This window comes from Haliotis cracherodii, unplaced genomic scaffold, assembly GCF_022045235.1.
Source record: "Haliotis cracherodii isolate W230 unplaced genomic scaffold, xgHalCrac1.p SCAF_18, whole genome shotgun sequence".
NCBI lineage: Eukaryota > Metazoa > Mollusca > Gastropoda > Lepetellida > Haliotidae > Haliotis > Haliotis cracherodii.
The window spans coordinates 13450247-13474791 of record NW_027266273.1 but is presented as its reverse complement, the minus strand read 5'-3'; the positions used below and the strand labels follow the sequence as shown (position 1 = coordinate 13474791).

At 42.5% G+C, this 24545-nt stretch overlaps 1 protein-coding gene across 4 annotated transcripts in view; it reads right to left on the bottom strand.

The window, feature by feature from the left end:
* The window catches only part of LOC139465784 (C1q-related factor-like), a 68700-nt gene that overhangs the window by 25912 nt on the left and 18243 nt on the right, over positions 1–24545 (bottom strand). The window contains exon 1 of one of the 4 annotated variants that reach the window (XM_071247696.1): positions 8309–8636. The exons of 2 other annotated variants lie outside the window; for them this stretch is intronic. The gene's annotated coding sequence lies outside the window, so the exon portion shown is untranslated. Of the gene's footprint in view, positions 1–8308; positions 8637–24545 lie in introns of those variants that run through there. One more of the 4 variants, XM_071247694.1, reaches the window with a different exon arrangement.

Sequence of the window (24545 nt, the reverse complement as noted above, 5' to 3'; positions counted from 1 at the left end):
TCACTTGAACATTACATTCAACAGTATATATCACATATTCATTAACCTGGCAGGTACATGATCTTGCATCTTGGCTTATACCCTTTTCAAAGACTAAATTAAATATTGTCTTGACAGTACATCTGTTCCAATAACATTCCAACTACCCATAATAGGTAGGAGTGCCTAAACAAAACATGGTCAGTTAGCAAAGCTAAGCCGTAGACGTCAAGCGCTTGTAGGAAGACACGACTTGCTCTGAGATTTGTCTTCAGTGTCACTTCATCAGGCAGGATTAAACATGGAGCACTTGAACCTGCTTCGCGTAATTCAACAAATCGTCAATTGATCACCAGAGCCCTTTGGTGCCGGTATCTGACTCGGTGAACAGTTACACTTCCGTGTTGACAGACCAGGGCTGCTGTAGATACACTGATGGATGTGACAGCAACTTACAGTAAGCCTCGCGATCTCCACCTCACACGGTATTACTTCTTCCCGTGTGTGAATTAATTAGATCAGTTGCAATCCCATGTCTTTTCTTTTACAAAAAAAGTAACGTGAAGGCGAGGTTCAGTTTTGTCCCCTGACGGCTAATTCAGTTGTGATTATGTGTCCCAAAAGTCCTACGCACATGGAATGTGTGAAACGTATATTGACAAGTGATATTTGTAGCTGAGAAGATCCAAACTTTAATGCGCACTGTGTCACTCAAAGCACAACGTGTGGCCAAATTGAGCCTTGGAAGAAACTAAAACTTGGCCTTGAACGACAAGGTAATTATTTATATATAAATAATGTTTTGGAACGATACTTGGCTTTGTGGTATACGTGTTATTTTGCAAAACCTCGACACATACGTAATAGTGTTCGACTACACGCGGCCCTGGTCAATGAACACGCAATTCTGTGAAGCAAGACACGTCCTTGAGGTTTCCAAATGTTAAATGGTGTACGACTAGACTATGCCTTGCAGAATATACACGAATACTACATATCGTAAAGCTTTTCACAACGCTGTTTGCTTGTTTGTTTCTTGTTTAACTCCCTCTAAAACAATTTCCAGCTATATGGAGATCTGAAAAAAATTGAGTCGGGACCAGACAATCTAGTGATTGACATCATGAGCATCGATTTATGCAATTCATCTGGCTTGACCACCGATCCCGTTAGTCGCCTCTTACGACAAGCATGAGATGCTGAAGGCCAATTCAAACCCGGATCTTTACGGGATTAAAGCTAAATACAGCCTTGTAGAATGCAAATATTTAATGAGGTAAAGCTAGACACGTCCTTAAAGTATACCACCTGTGATTGAAGTAAGTGAGTAAGTTGGGTTTAACGCCGTTTTAACAATATTTCTCTTGTATCACGACGGGTCAACTTTTTGTGGGAGGAAAGCCTAAGTGATGCAGGTCTCTGACGTTTACCACTTTGGTTAAACCTACGGGGCGAACCGGGATTCGAATCCACAATGATTATCATAGGTTTCTGGCGTGCCCAAGGGATCATACCAGATATAGTAGTTTCCATTTATGGTAAACACAGTGTGTACAATATACGTCGGGATGGACGGTCTATAAGCAACAATATATCCTCGAAGAATATCTAGGTTAGGTCACCATCAAACAGTCCCGAGTCACGCTAGCTCAGTTCACAGCAGATTATTACGAAGTAAAGATTTGTAAAAGAAAGTCTGTAGAAAAATGTCCGTACATCTGTCACCTTAAAAAATAGTTTCATTTTATGCTCGTGTGTGAACCTAATCTTCCATATTCCATATTCCAAAGAAGTACGTATTGCAACATCTCAACCTCAAATGTGACATTATTGTGAAATATTGAATTGTACGTACACCATGCATTGCTACTTAGAGGCAAAGCCCACACCTTGTAATGATGGGCCATTGGCCTCTCATTGCCATGGATAAGCGATTGATAATCTGTTAATTTCCTTGGAATATACATTTTCTCAACAATAGTTATGATCATAAAGCGAAGTTCGTCTTCAACACACTTCAGTGCAGAATGTAGAGATGTTAATCGTTCGATGAATGCACTTGTACAGGTCACATCAGGTCACAGTATCCTATCGGAGCTACGCCAGGATAAATAGACTTTCTTTACGTTCACTAATGAAGACACTCTTCACGTAAGAGCTTGTTCTTAAACAGAGAGTAGGTATTCAACAATTTCTACGCGGTGGCGAATATTCACCTGTCCTAACTTGAAGTATTTAGAACTTTCAATATTTCTCAATTCAAGTTCTATACAAATCCAATTCCGACAACTCCAATTCTTGTGACGTACAAACAACAAACAAACTACTTCCAGAACCAGAGGATCAAAATCGAAACGCGAAAGCGCCAAGAAATCCTCTAAAGCTACTTAAGATTTTTTTGTAGCATTTCTCTTATTGATTGACACATGGCGATCTGTGTAGTGTGTATAAAATTGGATACAATTATACTACTCACCCGTTAGTGACGAATATTAAGAAAAATTGTACGAATGCAGTTTCCGGTGAACGGCTTTAATCAACAAATACCTTGCATATGCCTTTTTGGATTAATCTAAACAACATGGATTGCCCATTAGGTATAAACGCCATGTTCTGTGACACAAACCCTCAAAAATATCGAACATGTACCACTTGAAATACTTTAAATGACTGCTCTCTGGCTTCCAAACTGCCTGTATTGAGACAAGTGGTTATGGTGGGCAAACCAATCAATTTCTTTTTGGAAGCAAATTTGATAAAAGCGTTGAAGGGCATTGTTTGAATATGTGGCATGTAAACCATTATATTGACTTCTGGGGGTAATTGAGCGACGTCATGACGACGGATCGTTTTTTTAAAACTTACTTATTGACCTATATTGATTATATGTCCTGCTGGAGTACCACCGGTATTACCAAAGTGTCTGCACTGCATAATGAACAGCAGCGCTGTGTAAGAAATGAGCAACAAAAGTAGTATACACTCAGTAATTGTTTTCCTCAACGTGTGTTTAAGAAATGAAGATTTTCCTCGCAAGGTCCTGAAGCCATTAAACCGTAGAAAGGGCTTTTAGTGCCATCCGGGTATCGCCCTCTATGACGTCATTCCACTTCCGGCCATGATATGGAGTTTTTCGTAGGTACAATAACACTAAGATGAAAGAGATCTAGGGGCGTTAGTTTCCCTTTACTGGTGAAATAGGGGCTACTCAGGGACTATTTCTACACGTGATCAGATCAAAGTCAGTTATTGTCCTTTTCTGAGAATTAATTGTGATAATAAAAGTCAAGGCTTTATCCCTGGATCATAGCTGACCATTATTACTTCAATGTCTAATAGGTAGTCGTTTGAACTGCAGCAAAAGAGTAGGACACTTTGAAATTTCCCTCTAACCATTATTTGTATACGATCCAGTTCTTCAAAATGTCAATTTTAATGGAACTTTCAACCAATTACAGTTGCTTTGTAAGAAAATACAATTATGACATCGTTATAATGGTAACGTGATTAACTCTTATGCGAATACTGATAGCATCATTACGTGTACTCTATATTATGACCAGCGACTACACCATACAATCATACTTGTCTGGGGAAATTTACATAATAGAGCTTAATTTCTGCTCCAAAAAGAAATTTCTTTACGTTCTTATTTCAAATCATTGAAATGAGTCAGTGAAGGGATTTACGCTCTTCCAGCAATTGTCACGGCGTGGGATACCATGGGATTCACACATTACATCCGTGTTGGGAATCGAACCCAGGTCTTCGGTATAAGGAGCCAACGATTTAACCATTTTGCTATCATATGCCCCTTCAGCCTCAGAAGACCTGAGTTGTTACAATGAGATGCCATGATAGAAACTGGAAGCGGCGTTAAAACCAACTCACTCACTCAGTTCCGGAGTGAAAGGTTAAAGCTGCTTTAAAGTTGCCTGCGTCGTATCAAAGCTATGGAGAGTATAAATGCATGCACCAGACATCCAATACTTCCGATGTGTCATTGGTAATGGTCATACAGACAACGGAATTAGGCGCAGAATGAACGATTATGTGTTCTTAGGATTCTTACACTCAGTCGAAACTACAAAAATCACGGTGTAGATCAAGGGTAAACTGAGTAGGACAATGTTCTATAATTGTCGAGAGGAGCTTTAATGAGGACAGTTATTATGTTAACTTACAGACCATGGTAGATTTGGTTACGCACGCCTACACATTACTAGCTAGGTAATGGCGACCAAGCAAATGTAGGCTTCTCAAACCGACCACAGCTACCACACAGGTATGACCTTAAAGACGCTCGAATACAAAATTATATCTAGCAAAAAACGCTCTCAGTGAAATGACTAAATCACATGTTGTTGTTTTTATCTTATGCTCAGTGACATTTCGTTATTAGAATTGTGGGCAAAGAAATACAACACAAAATTTGATTTGACAAAAACCTTACAAATCTCTTAAAATGGAATCTCTTCCAAAAACTGTAAACTGAGGTCCAAAACACAACTGTGATACCCGTATCAAAAATAATCACCGTCAATTAACCACTTCTTGTTTGTTTCATTTTTAGCCACCATCAAACATGGGGGTATACTTTCTTTTGTCCGGCAGAGTCTGTGTCTTTATCATGTTTCTAGGTTTGTCAGCACCATACCCGTGCTCGTGGGTTTCGCCGAAGCGGTTAACGTCAGAGACCTCCATCACTTCGGGCTTTCCTCCCACATTAAGCTGACACGCCGTGATATAACTGGAATACTGTTAAAAGCGGCGTTAAACCCAACTCACTCATTCACTGTGGCTTTATCAGTAGCTGAACCTAACCTAATGACGGAATTGCACATTGGACGCCAGGGGTGATTACTGCAATGCAACACTAACTACCTGCGATTAGACCTCTGATAATGAACCAGTCTAGGTGACGTGATTCAGAGAAGCCTGCAGCAATATAGATGTGTCAGTGAGGCAGCTGTTTTTACAGTATGACTTCTCCCAAGATATCTATTCCAAGTGAACACTTCTAAACGTGCCCCCTCACAAGCTATGTTGACCTATAATGTCTAATCCAGAGATACCAACTCATAGTGAGTGAGTATGGTTTTTACGCCGCTTTTTAGTAATATTCCAGCAATATCCCGGCGGGGGACACCAGAAATGGGCTTCACACATTGTACACATGTCGGAAATCGAACCCGGGTCTTCGGCGTGACGAGCGAACGCTTTAACCATTAGGCTACCCGACCGCCCGATACCAACTCATATGGTACAAAATACCAAAATGTCTTCTTCCAATATGATAATATGCCTTCAACACACTAAATGATAAATTAACTCCTACTGAAACTAAATGAAACTTTATAAAATGACATATAATCAGAGGAAGTACATGCTTCAACTTCATTAGGTGAACTTAGCACTCATTCACCTGATGAAGCAGTAAGCATATACTCCGAGACGCTGTGTTCCTCATGATATAGAAGTTGGACTTTCTTATGTGCATCACTAAGTGCCATTCAAAGCCTTAATTAAGTACATCGTAAACTTCATATATGTTTCAAGTGTCAGAACCCATTTAGCAGCAGGTCAAGGATCTTCTAGCAAAGAGTGAGTGAGCATGGTTTTTAAGCCGTTTTTAGCAATATTCCAGCAATATCATGGCGGGGGACACTAGAAATGGCCTTCACACATTGACACCCATGTCGGGAATAGAACCCGGGTCTTTGGCGTGACGAGCGAACGCTTTAACCACTAGGCTACCCGACCGCCCCCTCTAGCAAAGAAGAAATACATCATTTGTTCCTGTACGTATATATTTGAGAATTATTCATAAAAAAAGCATACTTATGGTAAAGTCGGCATCGTACATACATAAGTATGGATTTCTCGGTATATGGAAATGTTTTTTTCGAATAATCTCCACGTTCGGTTTTAACTTTGGGCCCCTCTTCAAAAAGCAATTTAAAAACCAGAGTATGTTTTTTACACCACTTTTAACAGTCTTCCAGTTATATCACGGCGTGTCAGCTTCATTTGGGAGGAAAGCCCGAAGTGATGGAGGTCTCAGACGTTTACCACTTCGGTGAAACCCAGGAGCACGGGTATGGAGCTGACAAACCTAGAAATATAATCGGTTCCGGGACTCGAACCCACAATCATAGGTTTCTGACGTGCCTAAGGGACGCAACTCGGCACAGAGATTTGCGGCGCCTAAGACAACTGGGTCACCCGTGTCCCCGTGTAAAAAACAGATTGAGACTATCGGCCCAAGAGTCACTCATTTGCAATGTTGCCATCACCAACTACAAATGACCAGAGAGGCATCTAGTCCATTATATATCAGTAGAAACCTAGGGCTCATCATGGAGTGTGTAAGTCACTTAGCTGGGGTCAACGCCGCTTTTAACAGTATTCTAGTATCACGGCGTGTCAGCTTCATGTGGGAGGGAAGTCGAAAGTGGTCGATGCAGGTTTCAGACGTTTACCACTTTGATGAAACAAAGGAGCCAGGTATGGTGCTGACAAACCTAGAAACATAATTGGGGCGAATCGGCATTCGAACCAACATTCATATTTAGGTTCCTGGCGTGCCCATGGGAAGCTGCTGTCACTGACTACTGTTTCACCCGTTGATCATGGAGCAAACAGATTAATCAGGTGGTGTCTGATAACTGTCGGTGTCTACTGATTATACCTACTGTAATATACGTTCCGATTCCGTGAACAGTTAAGGCAAAACCTGAAAACATTAATTGTGGTTCCTGTACGTAGCCGGGAGTATATGAGTTTGGTTTTAAACCGCTTTTAGCAATATTCCAGCAATATCACGGCGGGGGCCACCGGAAATGGGCTTCACACATTGTACCCATGTCGGGAATCGAACCCGGGTATTCAGCATAAACGAGCGAACGCTTTAACCACGAGGCTACCCGACCACCCCTACGTAGCCGGGAGACGGTGGTCCACAGAACAGGCGCCGTGTATGAACTTAATGACAACTAAGTGAGTGAATGGCGTTTAACGCCGCAATCAGACATATGCAAGTTCTATCAAGGCGACCTGGAAATGATCGAGTCTGAAAACCAGTGACTGAAACCATGAACAACTATCAACCCCATCGGACGAATTAGACGCTGAACCTGCCTACCCGAACCCTTTTCAGATAAAGTCACCATATGTGAGTTTAAACAAAATAGAATGTATGACTATACCCGTCATCCACTTCAAGTATATTGTTGTTGTAATTACTTCGATACATTACTGTTTTCGGGGGTTTCCATCAAAGTTATATCAAATATACGCTCAATTTCATCTTTCTATTATATACACAATTGTGTCATGTATATGAAAATACGGTATTGGTTAATTGAAGTTAAAATAATAAATCACACTTACCCGTCCAAAACGTGGGTGCGTGAGTGAATGATGTTTTATGTCGCCTTTATCAATATGCCCATGTCGAAAATCGAACCCAGGTCTTCGGCGAAACGAGCCAACGCTTTAAACACTGCCTCCCTATCCCGAAAGGAGGGGATATGGCTCGACAACTCGTATGGATGCAAATAGCATATGGTAACATTCATATATTCACTTCATATTAAGTAGAAGGAGGATGATCAATGTATTTGCCCCCACCCCCCACCCCACCCCCCAACACACATACACACACGCCCCGGTGGCACCCGTCACATTCACAGGCAACAACAAGTCAATTGTTCACCCGAAAAAACACGGGAACATATGGTATAACTCAAAACAGGGAATTCATGCGTCAAATTTGGAAATGTCCTCCACATGTCGAGCATACTCGCTTGTGTCTTAAAAGTGCGAGATGTAGATACCAAGGCACTCACATTTCAAACTCACCCTCTTTACTTATATACCCATCATCGTTTATGAACAATAATGTGCTTGGTATTCAATTTTCAACAACCCTTCTTCATCCCATTGATGACTGGTAGCTACAGTTAATACTGTGTAGGACCATGTGACGTTAGTAAAGACTAATAATTTAGATATAATACCATAAACTATGATGGTGGATAATACATGAAATGAATATATCGAACTAATATAGTTTTCACATATCAATTATGAATGTTAATAATGCCGTCATAAATATCAAACTTCAACGCCAGAGAATAATTAGTCTCAGTTTTCTGCCGAAATAGATTCCACGTCGACTAACAGGCAGAATAAGCGGTGAAAATTATATGAATGGATCTCAGTAACGACACCAGTGAAATTATGAAATAACGTGTGTGTTTACTTATGTCGGTACTTATATATCCCTTTCACCAGCACAGAGTTATGTAACTTCGGTAATACAAACCTCAACTGATGTCCCAGTTGGAACAAGATGTAAACACTTACTTCAGAGAGTGTAGACACCTCTGAGTTGATAGCAGACGATACGAAGTGAAGCAGACGACAGTTCACACCAGTAAGCAGAAGTGCATTCCCGTGTCTGAAGACATCTCGACTGTTTTCCACGTGGCGCTGTTGCTCGGGTCTACATCAATATCGCCTCTCCGTCAATAACACCCGGTACTGTTCAGTTGACAGAGCCTCGACTTTTACAGATATGAACGAGGCCAGAAATGAATTTTCCGCGCCGTTTTGTCCCCAGCCGATTTCTCGAATGTGATTTGGAAGTGATTTTCCACGGAGTGCTTCTATAGATGCTAATTGGCCCAGAACCAATATTTTCCTCAGAAAGAGACCCGCGAGATGTGATGCGTTTTTCTTGTCCCGTCTCTTGGCCATAGATCAACGGCTTAACTGCTATAGAAAGCAGATCGCCTACTCTAATAAAACGTCTATGAAACCAACTCTACGTATTTATTTCAAATAAACAAAATTCTAAGATGGTGTCCTTTTCCAGTTTGCGCGTGGTCGGGCTAACCTGGAGAGCACCCGACTCGGTGTATGCAATTCATTTAAGTATCAACTTCCGGTAGCGCAAACTCGTGTCAATATGTGCGCCTTGACCAAGCCGAAAGGTAATCGACTAGATAAGCGGTGGGATTTATGTCAATATCTGTCGGCATTCCCTGCCTAATTTGCCCATAAAGGACCCATGATCTAGTTACAGCCTCGACCAAACCCTTGGGACGTGTTGTTTAGAAAGGCGCCTTAAACAACATATTCGTGTCAAGATGTACACAGTAGACCCAAGCTGATCTCCAGAAATTAGTTTACATCCATCTTGCAAATTGGATCACAATTTTACAGTCACCCCCAGATACAAATCTTCAAACAGAGAACGGTTCTGGGCAGATATTGAAATTGGCCAGAACACACAATCCGGTCTGAGCTTGAAACCAGGTCGTTTTCATTTAGAAACGTGACAACATTGACACCGTACCAAGCACACTATCACTGAAACTGGAATCGATCGACAGCTTCAGAAGATCTCAGCTGGTAGGAATACCCGTCCACAAGTATGATCACCCGTGTACAACATGACGCTCCTTTGTACTTCAGAGTAGTGCCTTTGGACATTCAAGGAACGTTGACTAACCCAACTGAACATCCCCCTCCATGCTAATAACATGGATTGTAAACACATTTGTCATACAAATGCGCACGTGTACGTTTGCACTCTTCGAATCAAGTGACCATGACATTGAAGGAAGTGTCAAATCGTTTCGTACAGGGCCTTAAAGTGGTATCTACAGTTAAGGATAAAGCACGCCGAGGTCTTACTTCCGCGAACTTAACCCGAGTAAAGGAGAGCTTTATCTCACTTATAAACCGTCTACATGCAAGAAATAACAGTAAAGATATGAAAATATCGAGATATCTCATAGTAAAACAATACAGTGTGTCGCGAGATAAAAGGAATGCGATCAAAGCGTCAGAGAGAAAGAAACAGGTGCAGCATAGACACAACTAAGTCATGACATCTAAAATTGAACATTCTTTCATCACCTGCCCTCGGTGTACCAGTGAACAAAAAGTGGGTTAAAAAACTTGATACGATATGTGAGGTTGCAGGTTGGAGTCCCGTCATCCACAATAAAAATGATTAATTTCTTGACCACGGTTTCAGAACATTGGACCTTTGAAACACTAAATCCAAATTCTATCTGTTACTCAAATCATCAGGTCTTACGAGTAAAACGTAAAACCTCATACCCTGGATGAGGTCTTACTGGGAAAATTTAATACCTACATAGACGTTTAATACGAGACAGAAAGATACCTTCAATACAATAGGAAAAAGTGTCAGTAGTTTTATAAACACGATAAGTGTGTGTGTGGCGGCTGCTACTGGTAGGGCAGTACTTTTTGGTAAACACATGGTGTCATCACTGATTTTCAGTGTTCCATCCATATAATTTTCACCGCTATTTTGCCCTTGACGCAATATGTAATCTGTTTGGCAAGATAATCGAGACTGACTGACATATATACATTAGATACGTAAATCTATGTATACAGAGATTACTCTCATGTACAGGGTGAAACCAAAGGTGACACTGAACAAATGAGGAGAATAATGACACACAATTTTAAGCCAAACGTTTTCCGTCGTAAATGTAAGAAATTCAGTATACATAGTAAAAACTGATACATTTGTTTTTGCCAATTACCATGTTTGCACCAAGTCATGAAGGAACACGACAGTCACTGTCACTGAATCGAGCGTTTCCCTTGTCAAGAGCGGGAGGTGTGGTATTTGGTTATACAGGTTGAATAACTTCGTGTAAAACTGGTTGGAGGTGTCTCTGTTATTGATCACATGAGAGCCAGTATGTTCAGTCCACTCTCATGATACGTGTAAACGTTGTGATTCTACGGTCATGCTTGTTGGTAACCAAGCGACCGTATAGCAGACACGGAAGTGTTTATCCTGTGCGGGAGTCGAGTAATACGTGCTATGCGTGGGTCTGTGAGTGAGTGAGTTGATGGGTCAGCCAGGTTTGTCAATGCGTCTGCTGAGATGCTAAATTTACATGTAAAACTGCTTTGTGTGTGTGTGTGTGTGTGTGTGTGTGTGTGTGAGAGTGCGTGCGTGCGCGCGCGCGTGTGTGTGTGTGTGTGTGTGTGTGTGTGTGTGTGTTGTTTAACGCCGCACTCAACAATATTCCCGCGATTGATATCATGAGCATCGTCCCATGCAATTGGGATGCGATGACATGTATCAACCAAGTCAGCGAGCCTGACCACCCGATACCGTTAGTAGCCTTTTACGGCAAGCATGAGTTCCTGAAGAACTTTCATAACCCGAATCTTCACGGGTCACATAAAACTACTCATATGTACCTGCCATCCAATTATTAGACTCATTATTATATTTCCATTGGGGTCAACGGTGAGGTCAGGGTTATTCATTTATTCTTCAATATATACTAAAGTATGTTAAATTCAGCGATACTGATAAAATCTTTGTTACCATAAGTCGCTCATCTCAATAATGATAAAATACAACTGAAATTATCATATGATGAAGATTCGCAGCCTCAGCCCAAACTGGAAATACGTCGAACTATGAAATCGAGTAGTAACTCGGATGGACTGTCAGACGCAAGACTCCGTGATTCGGAAAGACACTCTGGGTAACTTGGCTGACACTCACTCACCCACTCACTCACTCACTCACTCACTCGCCAAAATCAAGAGACAGTAAGGGTACCGTATTCGCCGTAATAAGCGCCTAGGGCGCTCTCAAAATTAGAAATAAGGGGCTCTTATTAGAACATAATTTTGGTGAGATAAAAACAGAGTTGAAGGAATGTAAATTTTGTGGTTTATGCTGACAGCCTGAAATGATATCAAAGAAGAATATATTTACCGAGAATGTAATGGCCCATAATTAAGGATGCTTGTCATACACTAATCAATACGTCTTGTGTACATTGATCAATCGGAAGGGCTGCTAATTGGGATCGTTCACTAGCCAATATATTAGTATATATCGCCGTGGGCGCTTATTAGAGCGGGGCGCTTATTACGTCGAATACGGTATATCAGTCCGCGACAAATACTGCTTCAGGGATCTCATGAGCCTTGTTCATTCAACGAAGTATCAGTGATATAAGCCGTGGTGTTATGTCAGCTCCCAATGTCAACCACACATCACAAGGGTCCTGCTTATTTTGGTTACTGCTCAGCAGCTATCGTACCCACGGGCAGTTCATGATAGGCTAATACAATCTGCAGTGACTCTCTCCAGAATTGGTTTGACGGAGCTACACACGCTGTCTGACCTACAACCGAAGATTAGCAACGACTGTGTCAGCTTCGCCACGTAGATATATTGCCAATATTAAATGTCACAGGAGACCAAGTTATTGTGTTACTTTTAGTGTGGTAGTGCAATGCACTCTGGTCATAAAGGGTATTTGCCACACATAAGTCGTTTCTTACCGTAGAACATTTTATTTCAGGTGTAGATGTTTAAAACAATTTTCTCTCTCTGCGTCTCGCTGGTTAATTGTTAAAGATGGACGTCATTGACATTTTTTCTCAGAAATTGAGATATTTCACAAATATTATCATTCCTATAATCGATTGTTTTAAAAACAAATCCTCGCCATCTATGCCCTTAGTTTCCCACTACTATGAACACAGTTTATAATCTAGGAGTTATGAGCCGAAGATTGTGATTTTAAATTTTGTCGCAGCGTTCAGTTATTTCATTTGGCATTTGTCTTCTGGGAGATTTTAATAGCGGTAAAGGTTGATGCATACATGGTGCCTAATCGTATAGAAGATTCCTATGGACAATCTGTGTGTATGGGTTACTAGGGTAGGACTGTTGTGTTTCCGTCCCTGCTTAGTGTGTGCGTCTGGTATGTAATGTGTTGATGTGCGGATGCTGGTGTGTGTGACGGGTATGTAATGTGTTGATGTGCGGATGCTGGTGTGTGTGACGGGTATGTGGTGTGTGTGTGAGTTGTTCGCTTGCAGCTCTGTCACGTATTTATGGTAGGCGTGTGTTTGTTTGTAGTGCGTGGTTGCCAGATTTGAGATGTATGATGCGTGGCCTGTTCATATTAGATATATGTGTGGTGTGTGGCGTGTTCATGGTAGATATATGAGTGGCGTGTGGCGTGGTCATGGTAGATATATGTGTGGCGTGGTCATGGTAGATATATGTGTGGCGCGTGGCGTGTTCATGGTAGATGTATGTGTGGTGTGTTCATGGTAGATATATGAGTGGCGTTTGGCGTGGTCATGGTAGATATATGTGTGGCGTGGTCATGGTAGATATACGTGTGGCGCGTGGTGTGTTCATAGTAGATATATTTGTGGCGTGTAGCGTGTTCATGGTAGATGTATGTGTGGTGTGTTCATGGTAGATATATATGTGGCGTGTGGCGTGTGTATTGTAAATATTTGTGTGGCGCGTGGCCTGTTCATAATAGATATATTTGTGGCGTGTAGCATGTTCATGGTAGATGTATGTGTGGTGTGTTCATGGTAGATATATATGTGGCGTGTGGCGTGGTCATGGTAGATATATGGGTTGCGTTAAGCGTGTTTATACTAGATATATGTGTGGCTCGTGGTGTGTTCATGGTAGATGTATGTGTGGCTCGTGGTGTGTTCATGGTAGATGTATGTGTGGCGTGTGGCGTGGTCATGGTAGATATATGGGTTGCGTTTAGCGTGTTTATACTAGATATATGCGTGGCTCGTGGTGTGTTCATGGTAGATGTATGTGTGGCTCGTGGTGTGTTCATGGTAGATGTATGTGTGGCGTGTGGCGTGGTCATGGTAGATATATGGGTTGCGTTTAGCGTGTTTATACTAGATATATGTGTGGCTCGTGGTGTGTTCATGGTAGATGTATGTGTGGCTCGTGGTGTGTTCATGGTAGATGTATGTGTGGCGTGTGGCGTGGTCATGGTAGATATATGGGTTGCGTTTAGCGTGTCTATACTAGATATATGTGTGGCTCGTGGTGTGTTCATGGTAGATGTATGTGTGGCTCGTGGTGTGTTCATGGTAGATGTATGTGTGGCGTGTTCATGGTAGATGTAGGTGTGGCGTGTTCATAGTAGATATGGGGCGTCGGGGTAGCCTAGTGGTTAAAGCGTTCGCTCGTCACGCTGAAGACCCGGTAGGTGTGTGTGTGCAGATAGTAGGCGTTTAATGTATTATTTATGGTAGGTGTGTTGGTGCCAGTGTGTTAAGCGTGATGTATTTGGGTGTGTATAAGTGAAGTGGCGAATTTGAGATAGGCGGGTGAATGACGATGTGGCGTATTTGTGATAGGCGTGTGGATGTGGGTCTGATGTATTTGTGGTTGGTGTGTGGGTGTTGGTCGGACGTATTTATTTATTTTGTGTGGGGATGCTGGTGTGACGTATTTATGGTCTGTGTGGGGATGCTGGTGTGACGTATTCATGGTTGGTGTTGGGATGCTGGTGTGACGTATTTATGGTTGGTGTGGGGATGCTGGTGTGACGTATTTATGGTTGGTGTTGGGATGCTGGTGTGACGTATTTATGGTTGGTGTGGGATATGCTGGTGTGACGTATTTATGGTTGGTGTGGGGATGCTGGTGTGACGTATTCAGGTAGCCGGGTCGACAGTTCCTGAGTTTCATATCGCTAAATCAAAACTCATAGAAAATATTTCATACATAAATTCTTCATGAATAATAGATGACACTTAACCGTGGGTCAATAACTCTCTGAAATATGTGACATTAATCTTCGGCTATTGATCACAACATGCAATAACTATAATAGTTGCTCGAGCGGAATTATGTCATAATGACAAGTATTTTTAGACACAGAATCTTTGATTTAGTCATTAGTGCCAGTAATAAGTACTCGATCACTATCAATGTCACCAACTCGCACCTTAATCAGCGAAACAACGCCGTCATTTGCTGCAGCATTCTCTGTTTAATAGACACTTTATATCATCTACGTCGTTAAATGGGAATCATTAATGTGATCTGAACAAATAACACGCCGTTTATTTCATATAGTTTTGTGTCTTAAATTTCTCACTTCGATCTGAATGAAGGAATGTTTCGTTCCAATTTTTCATTTTATTCTACCTGGGTTTTACCGGAATTGAAAAAAACCTGAAAGTGGAGAATAAACTCGGTGAATATGGATCACAGTGAGGCACCCTCGGTCGAAGGGACACTTCCTTCACTGTGCGCGACAATGGCACAGAAGGAATACAGTCGGTGCAAAGACGTCACATTGCACGTGGTACGGTCGTGGAGGCTGAGGACAGATTTCTGACGGTGTCCGCTTTCCCGGGGCTAATATGTGATTGAATGGTATAGGTATGTATACATGAGTGGAAAACGGTGCAATTCATATGCCCCTTATTATTATTATTAGTAGTAGTAGTAGTAGTAGTAGTAGTAGTAGTAGTAGTAGTAGTAGTAGTTATTTTGGTTGTATATTGTCATATTCGATATGATCATCTAATATTAGAAGTAGTGGCAGTGGTTGTGGTAGTAGTAGTAGTAGTGGTAGCAGTAGTAGTAGTGGTAGTGGTAGTGGTAATGTAATGGTAATGGTAGTGGTAGTGGTAGTAGTAGTAGTAGTAGTAGTGGTAGTGGTAGTGGTAGTGGTAATGGTAATGGTAATGGTAGTAGTAGTAGTAGAAGTGGTAGTGGTAGTAGTAGTAGTAGTAGTAGTAGTAGTAGAAGTGGTAATGGTAATGGTTATGGTTATGGTAATGGTAATGGTAGTAGTAGTAGTAGTGGTATTGGTAGTGGTAGAGGTAGTGGTAGTAGTAGTAGTGGTAGTGGTAATGGTAATGGTAATGGTAGTGGTAATGTAATGGTAATGGTAGTGGTAGTGGTAGTAGTGGTAGTGGTAATGGTAATGGTAGTGGTAGTGGTAGTGGTAATGTAATGGTAATGGTAGTGGTAGTGGTAGTAGTGGTAGTGGTAGTGGTAATGGTAATGGTAATGGTAGTGGTAGTAGTAGTAGTAGTAGTAGTAGTAGTAGTAGAAGTAGTAGTAGTAGAAGTAGTAGTAGTAGTAGTAGTAGTAGTGGTGGTGGTGGTGGTGGTGGTGGTGGTGATGGTGGTGGTGGTAGTAGTAGTAGTAGTAGTTGATGTTGTTGTTGTGGTAGGAGTATTGGTAGTATTGTAGTAGTGGTAGTGGTTTTGTCGAGACATCGGCACATACTTGCGAATAGGCATTGCAGGTGATGGTGTACAACAAGAGGGACATCGAGACATACTGGCACACCGGCATTGCAGGTGATGATGTACAACAAGAGGGACATCGACACATACTGGCACACCAGCATTGCAGGTGACGGTGCACAACAAGAGGGACATCGACACATACTGGCACACCAGCATTGCAGGTGACGGTGCACAACAAGAGGGACATCGACACATACTGGCACACCAGCATTGCAGGTGATCATGTACAACCAGAGATACATCGACACATACTGGCACACCAGCATTGCAGGTGATGGTGTACAACCAGAGGGACATCGACACATACTGGCACACCAGCATTGCAGGTGATCATGTACAACCAGAGATACATCGACACATACTGGCACACCAGCATTGCAGGTGATCATGTACAACCAGAGGGACATCGACACATACTGGCACACCAGCATTGCAGGTGATGGTTTACAACCAGAGGGACATCGACACATACTGGCACACCAGCATTGCAGGTGATGGCGTACAACCAGAGGGACATCGACACATACTGTCACACCGGCATTGCAGGTGACGGTGTACAACCAGAGAGACATCGACATATACTGGCACACCGACATTGCAGGTGATGGTGAACAAACAGAGGGACATCGAGGCATACTGGCACACCGGCATTGCAGGTGATGGTTTACAACCAGAGGGACATCGACACAAACTGGCACACCAGCATTGCAGGTGATGGTTTACAACCAGAGGGACATCGACACATACTGGCACACCAGCATTGCAGGTGATGGCGTACAACCAGAGGGACATCGACACATACTGGCACACCAGCATTGCAGGTGACGGTGTACAACCAGAGAGACATCGACATATACTGGCACACCGACATTGCAGGTGATGGTGAACAAACAGAGGGACATCGAGGCATACTGGCACACCGGCATTGCAGGTGATGGTGAACAAACAGAGGGACATCGAGGCATACTGGCACACCGACATTGCAGGTGATGGTGAACAAACAGAGGGACATCGACACATACTGGCACACCGACATTGCAGGTGATGGTGAACAAACAGAGGGACATCGAGGCATACTGGCACACCGGCATTGCAGGTGATGATGTACAACCAGAGGGACATCGACACATACTGGCACACCAGCATTGCAGGTGATGGTTTACAACCAGAGGGACATCGACACATACTGGCACACCAGCATTGCAGGTGATGGTTTACAACCAGAGGGACATCGACACATACTGGCACACCAGCATTGCAGGTGATCATGTACAACCAGAGATACATCGACACATACTGGCACACCAGCATTGCAGGTGATGGTGTACAACCAGAGGGACATCGACACATACTGGCACACCAGCATTGCAGGTGATGATGTACAACAAGAGGGACATCGAGGCATACTGGCACACCGGCATTGCAGGTGATGATGTACAACCAGAGGGACATCGACACATACTGGCACACCAGCATTGCAGGTGATGGTTTACAACCAGAGGGACATCGACACATACTGGCACACCAGCATTGCAGGTGATGGTTTACAACCAGAGGGACATCGACACATACTGGCACACCAGCATTGCAGGTGATGGTTTACAACCAGAGGGACATCGACACATACTGGCACACCAGCATTGCAGGTGATGGTTTACAACCAGAGGGACATCGACACATACTGGCACACCAGCATTGCAGGTGATCATGTACAACCAGAGATACATCGACACATACTGGCACACCAGCATTGCAGGTGATGGTGTACAACCAGAGGGACATCGACACATACTGGCACACCAGCATTGCAGGTGATGGTTTACAACCAGAGGGACATCGACACATACTGGCACACCAGCATTGCAGGTGATCATGTACAACCAGAGATACATCGACACATACTGGCACACCAGCATTGCAGGTGATGGTGTACAACCAGAGATACATCGACACATACTGGCACACCAGCATTGCAGGTGATGGTGTACAACCAGAGGGACATCGACACATACTGGCACACCAGCATTGCAGGTGATGGCGTACAACCAGAGGGACATCGACACATACTGGCACACCAGCATTGCAGGTGATGGTGTACAACCAGAGGGACATCGACACATACTGGCACACCAGCATTGCAGGTGATGGCGTACAACCAGAGATACATCGACACATACTGGCACACCAGCATTGCAGGTGATGGTGTACAACCAGAGGGACATCGACACATACTGGCACACCGACATTGCAGGTTATGGTGTACAACCAGAGAGACATCGACACATACTGGCACACCAGCATTGCAGGTGATGGCGTACAACCAGAGGGACATCGACACATACTGGCACACCAGCATTGCAGGTGATCATGTACAACCAGAGATACATCGACACATACTGGCACACCAGCATTGCAGGTGATGGTTTACAACCAGAGAGACATCGACACATACTGGCACACCGGCATTGCAGGTGATGATGTACAACCAGAGGGACATCGACACATACTGGCACACCAGCATTGCAGGTGATGGTTTACAACCAGAGGGACATCGACACATACTGGCACACCAGCATTGCAGGTGATGGTTTACAACCAGAGGGACATCGACACATACTGGCACACCAGCATTGCAGGTGATGGTTTACAACCAGAGAGACATCGGCACATACTGGCACACCGGCATTGCAGGTGATGGTGACTGTACAACCAGAGATACATCGACACATACTGGCACACCGGCATTGCAGGTGATGGTGTACAACAGAGATCTATCATTCATACCCTGAAAATGAAATATCCGAAAACTCACAAGCAAGTTTGCCATACTTTACAAGTCTATATAATAAGTTTATCGTTTACCTGAAAATAAAAATTATATGGGTACAATTCGATTATATATTAAAAGATATATTCAACCTAAAGAAATCAGGGACACCACGAGACTACTTGACCAGTTTACATAGCAATCTTCTTATGTTTTCTTCTTGTACTGTTTTCATTATTTATTATTTTTAAGAATTACAATTTCACCCTATTAAACAAACATCAGGCAATATCTTTCACAAGTTGTAATAAGTTAAGATCGAAATTAGCATGAGATAAATTTGTTTATAAGAAATGGAATTGCAATGCTTGTCTCCAAGTAATTGGTCGTATCTCGTATCCCTGCAACTCCGTCATGACGGTACCAAACACTGCTTTATCTCAGTCGTCCTCTCTTAAAATCTACTTCCCCTCGGCAATTGATTTTCTAAATTTCATTGTCTTTGATAAGCCTGAGGCACGATGCTTCCATTAATTGACAAAGACGGCGAACTTATTGCCTCCTAATGTCAGCTGTTTGATTGGCTTATCGATCGTTCACCTTACCACTCACAATGATCGGGAACTATTTACAAGGCGGAGGCATTATTTGTTGTTGACTGTTTTGTGATACGGTCTCGGTCTATGATTTTAACACGCACACGAACGTGTTGGGCTATTTCGGTAACACACCTCCCAGTGGGGTACCGGTCAGATAATAGGGCTGACATATTTACTACTTTACGGTAATGTTTACGGGGAAATACTGATTGACTCCTGACCAGTTTATGAACTGTATCTAATGCACTTTCTCACTGACGTCAATGTTTCCACACCAAACATCATAGCTTTATCGACATAAAACAACTCTCGACCATAAAGCGTGGCCTAGTTAAGGTACTATACCAACATCATGAAAGAGGGTATCATCATCATCATCATCATCATCATCATCATCATCATCATAAAAGGTCACTGAAAAAAACATTTATATATTTATTTGTTTTTTTATTTATTTGTTTATTTGTTTGTTTGTTTTGCTCCTTATTAATCATATTACACGTTGATCTTTGCCGTTATCTGGTAAATAACTTGTCAACAATTGCTCCATGGCCAAAATATAAGGGAATGATCATGTTATTTTCTAGATAAATTATCATAAAGGTCATTCTTAAAACATGTGCATTTTGTTAAGAAAGAGAGCTAATGGTCTAACTCCTGAGCCGCCTCTGTGGACTAGTGGTAGAGCGTCCGCCCGGAGAGCGGAAGGTCCGGGTTTCGATCCCCGACCGCGTCATACCAAAAGACGTTAAAAGATGGTACTTGTTGTTACCCTGTCTGGCGTTCGACATTAAGGGACTAAAACAAGGACTGGTCGGCTCGGAGTCAGTATACTGTGTCTGAGAGTGGTATTCATGTTAAACTGCGGCATTGTATCTCAGTGAGCTAGCACTATAAATCGGCATCAGTCCGGACTAGTACAAGCAGCCACACACACACACGTACATGCACGTCGCAATATAAGTGCAATAATCTTTGACGCGACGTTAAACCCAATTTCACCTCACCTCACCTCTAACTCATGATATAAGAACGTTCTTCATCTACCAATACACTAGTTTGTCCAAAGGAGGCTATGATTATTTGCTTATGGTTCTTACAGATTCTGAATTTCGATTTGGAAAAACGCAACTATGGTCCTCGTCACTTAAAATAGATGATTAAGTAACGAAGTTACCCGCATGTGTGCTAATACTTATTAAGTGAAAACAAGCTTAAGCCATTCCACCGATGAGGAATATAACGTACAGTAATGACAATTGCAAAGTGCGCTTTTCAAGAAATATCAATTTTGCTAGCGTAAACATCATCATTGAGTTTTAATCACGTGGTTACAATCCAGGGAAGAATCGACAGTCATTAATCGCACAGTAATCACGTGATCAAAATACAATGCTGGCGTTGAGTGATGTGTTTGCTGTTCGCTCATATCTTAATAAATTATGGATAAAATATTAACAATGAAACATTTTGAAAATTAAGATGGCCTTACACATTTAATGACTAAACAGGCCTGTTGCGTGCATTAGAGGTAGTCATCAAAGGTTCATTCCAAACGCGGCTTTTTCCTTAACCGAGACTTACGTTATCATGCTATTTAGCGTCACGGGGCTCTCCTACATACATATATAATAGATAGTTGTAACACTGATATCGTATTTAGAAAAGGAAATCAATTGTGAGGTAGTAGGTCACGCGTTACTTACGCTCACCCTTTTCGCGAACACCTGGTGTCATTACTTTTTATACTGATTCATAAAAGCATACTCATGTTATAGTCGGAATCGTACAGTCGACGATATCATATGAATATCAAAAGGGTTTTGTCAGTTTTATTCTCAATGGTTCTTGGAAACGTGTTTCGCGCAAAACCTTTGGCAGACATTTCTGATGACTATCGAAATGGTTTTGTCGTTTTTATTTACATCTTCAAGCCATCGTGGGTATCGCTCGATGCTTTCCTCATCGCCACACCAAAGCGCCACGCCCGAGCCCGCGAAAATAAGTTGTTTAGGAGCTCGCCATGCTAAATGAGGATAAGGTTGTAGATATAGGTCATAACGTAACTGGAATAATGTCCTCGTTTCCAACCTATCTGAAGGGGCTACTTCCCTCTAATTCGATAATGAGACATTAGATTACAAGCAAGATACAACATGACTTTCTAGATGAAAAGAATCTGATACCATGTCATTGATATTTCAAGCGTGATCTAATATTCAAATAGTGATAATTTTATTGTACAATTTGCTCTTTTTAATTTGGTTTTATGAATCATTATAAGAGTTGTTTTATGGCTGATAGTCCCTTGTGGTATGTGTTTAAGCATTCGGCCAGTCTTCCATGCAGGTGCTTGTTGAATTTAGACATTGAACATGACAGGTATTGAATAAAGAGCGAATTTACTACGAGTGGGTTGCAATAAAACTCAGTCATTTGAACTCCTGATTAAATAAAACGACTTTGCAAAACTCGATTGCTTTCCACCTTGATCGATCCGCGTTCGTAATTACAACCGGATTGATACAGATAATCTCATTTCAATCCAAACTGATCACAGAGAATTTGTTAGCTATTAACGATCGATGTAGTGAGTGTTGCAATCATCAAATGACGAACATTGAATGATAAAGACTGGGGGATATTGTTCCGTCTCACGCGACGTCATATTGAGTGCCCGTAATGAGACCAACAAGGCATGACGTTGTACTTGTAAGTCAGAGATCTAAGAGAGCCACTGGCGCGTGTTCAGAGAAATGGGGCTGATTTCATGTCTATGGTGGATATTACCTACAAACGGAGATTTGAGCCCCAAAACAAAATTGACTAAGAGTTCCCAAAGGTTAAGTTCGTAAACAGAAACATTAAAACATAAATAATAAACGTTCTTTTGATGACCGTGCATCAGAGACGTCTTTATTCTTTAGCGATCTTGGACTGATCTCAGAAAAATACATATGTCTGCGAGTAGCCAAACATAGCAGTGTGCCTTAACCGATGTAGTAGGAGGGTTGGGGGACTTGGCGGGGGTTAGCCAAGTGGTTAAAGTGCTCGCTCTTCACGCCGAATTTCGATTTCCCACATGGGTACAATGCCTGAAGTCCATTGTCCCCCGCCGTGATATTGCTGGAATATTGCTAAAAGCGGCGAAAAACAATACTCACTCACTACAGTGGAGGGACACGAGAAACGCAATATTCTGAGACGCCTAAGTTTGCTGTGCATAGTTATGCCCCTTAGTCGCGTCAGAAACCTGTGTTTTTCGGTTCGAGTTTTTAGGTTTGTCAGCCGCATACCAGTACTCGTGAGTTTCACTCTGAGATCAGCATCACAACATTAAGCCGACACACCTGATATAACTAGAATAATGTTCACAGCGGCGTCAAACCCAACTCACTCACTCACTCACTCACTCACTCACTCACTCACTTGTCACAGTAGTGACAATACTCGAAATGATGTTTACAGGTATGTGTTATTCAATTTAAACCCTGCTTAAAGAGGGGCGAAGTGGAATACATTTCAGCGTATGTCGATACGGGTGGGAGAACACCTGCATTTTGTCTTCATTCATCCACATGCGCTTCCAAATTTGGGAAGGTTTCTTTGAGACAGGGTATTATTTTAATCAGCGCGTCAAAACATACACGTTGTATGTTACCCACACGTCATAACATCTAACATGGCCAGAGAATGATATTTTCCTGTGTTTATTTTAAGAATCCCTGTCCCTCAATCAATCGCTTTTTCTAACACTACTATCCACTGCTACATATACTGACATAAACCACTACTACTTATAATAATAGACCCGTGAAGATCCGGGTTAGAATAGGTCTTCAGCAACCCATGTTTGCCATAAAAGGCGACTATGCTTGTCGTAAAAGGCGACTAACGGGATGGAGCGGTCAGGCTCGCTGACTTGGTTGATGCATGTCATCGAACCCAATTGCGTGGATCGATGCTCATGATGTCAATAACGGGATTGTCTGGTCCAGACACGAGTATTTACAGACCGATGTCATATAGCTGGAATATTGCTGAGTGCGGCGTTAAACAACAAATAAACAAACAAAACATGCCCTCAGTCATATATATGTTTCTATGTGCGACGTGTGTCTTGTATGCCACAATCCAACCAACCACCTAATAATAATAATAATAAGTAGAAGAAGAACAAGAGAGTGAGTGAGTTGGGTTTGACGCCGCTTTTAACAGTATTACAGTTATATCACGGCGTGTCAGCGTAATGTAGGAGGAAAGCCCGAAGTGATGTATGTCTCAGACGTTGACCACTTCGGTGAAACCCACGAGCACGGATATGGTGCTGACAAACCTAGAAACATAATCGCGGCGAACCGGGATTCGAAAACACAATCAGGGTTCTGGCGTACCTAAGGGACGCAACTCTACACAGCGAGTCGCGGCGCCTTAGACGACTGGGCCACCCGTGCCCAAGGAAGAAGAAGAATACTTAGAAACAGTATACTGACTTTGGGCTGGCCAGTCCTCGGTTTATCCCCTTCATGCCAAGGATAACAACAAGTGTGATCTTTTAACATATTTTGGTATGAATCTAGTTATTTTACTGTCCCTTGTTGGCAGGTGAGTGAGTGAGTGAGTGAGTTGTGTTTAACGCCGCTTTTAACAGTATTCCAGTTACATCGCGGCGTGTCAGCTTAATGTGGGAGGAAAGCCCGAAGTGATGCAGGTCTCAGACGTTTACCAGTTCGGTGAAACCCACGAGCACGGGTATGGTGCTGACAAACCTAGAAACATAATCGGGGCGAACCGGGATTCGAACCCACAATCATAGGTTTCTGGCGTGCCCAAGGGACGCAACTCTGCACAGCGAATCGCGGCGCCTTAGACGACTGGGCCACACGTGCCCCCGTTGGCAGGTGTTTTATATAAGTTTCAATATATGTATTATATTTAACTATTGATAGTCACGATATGGCTGAAATATTGCCGATGTGACTTAAAATTTTAACTCACTCACTCACTATTTTGGTATGAAGCGGCCGGGAATAAAATTACCGACCTTCCGCTCTCCGAGC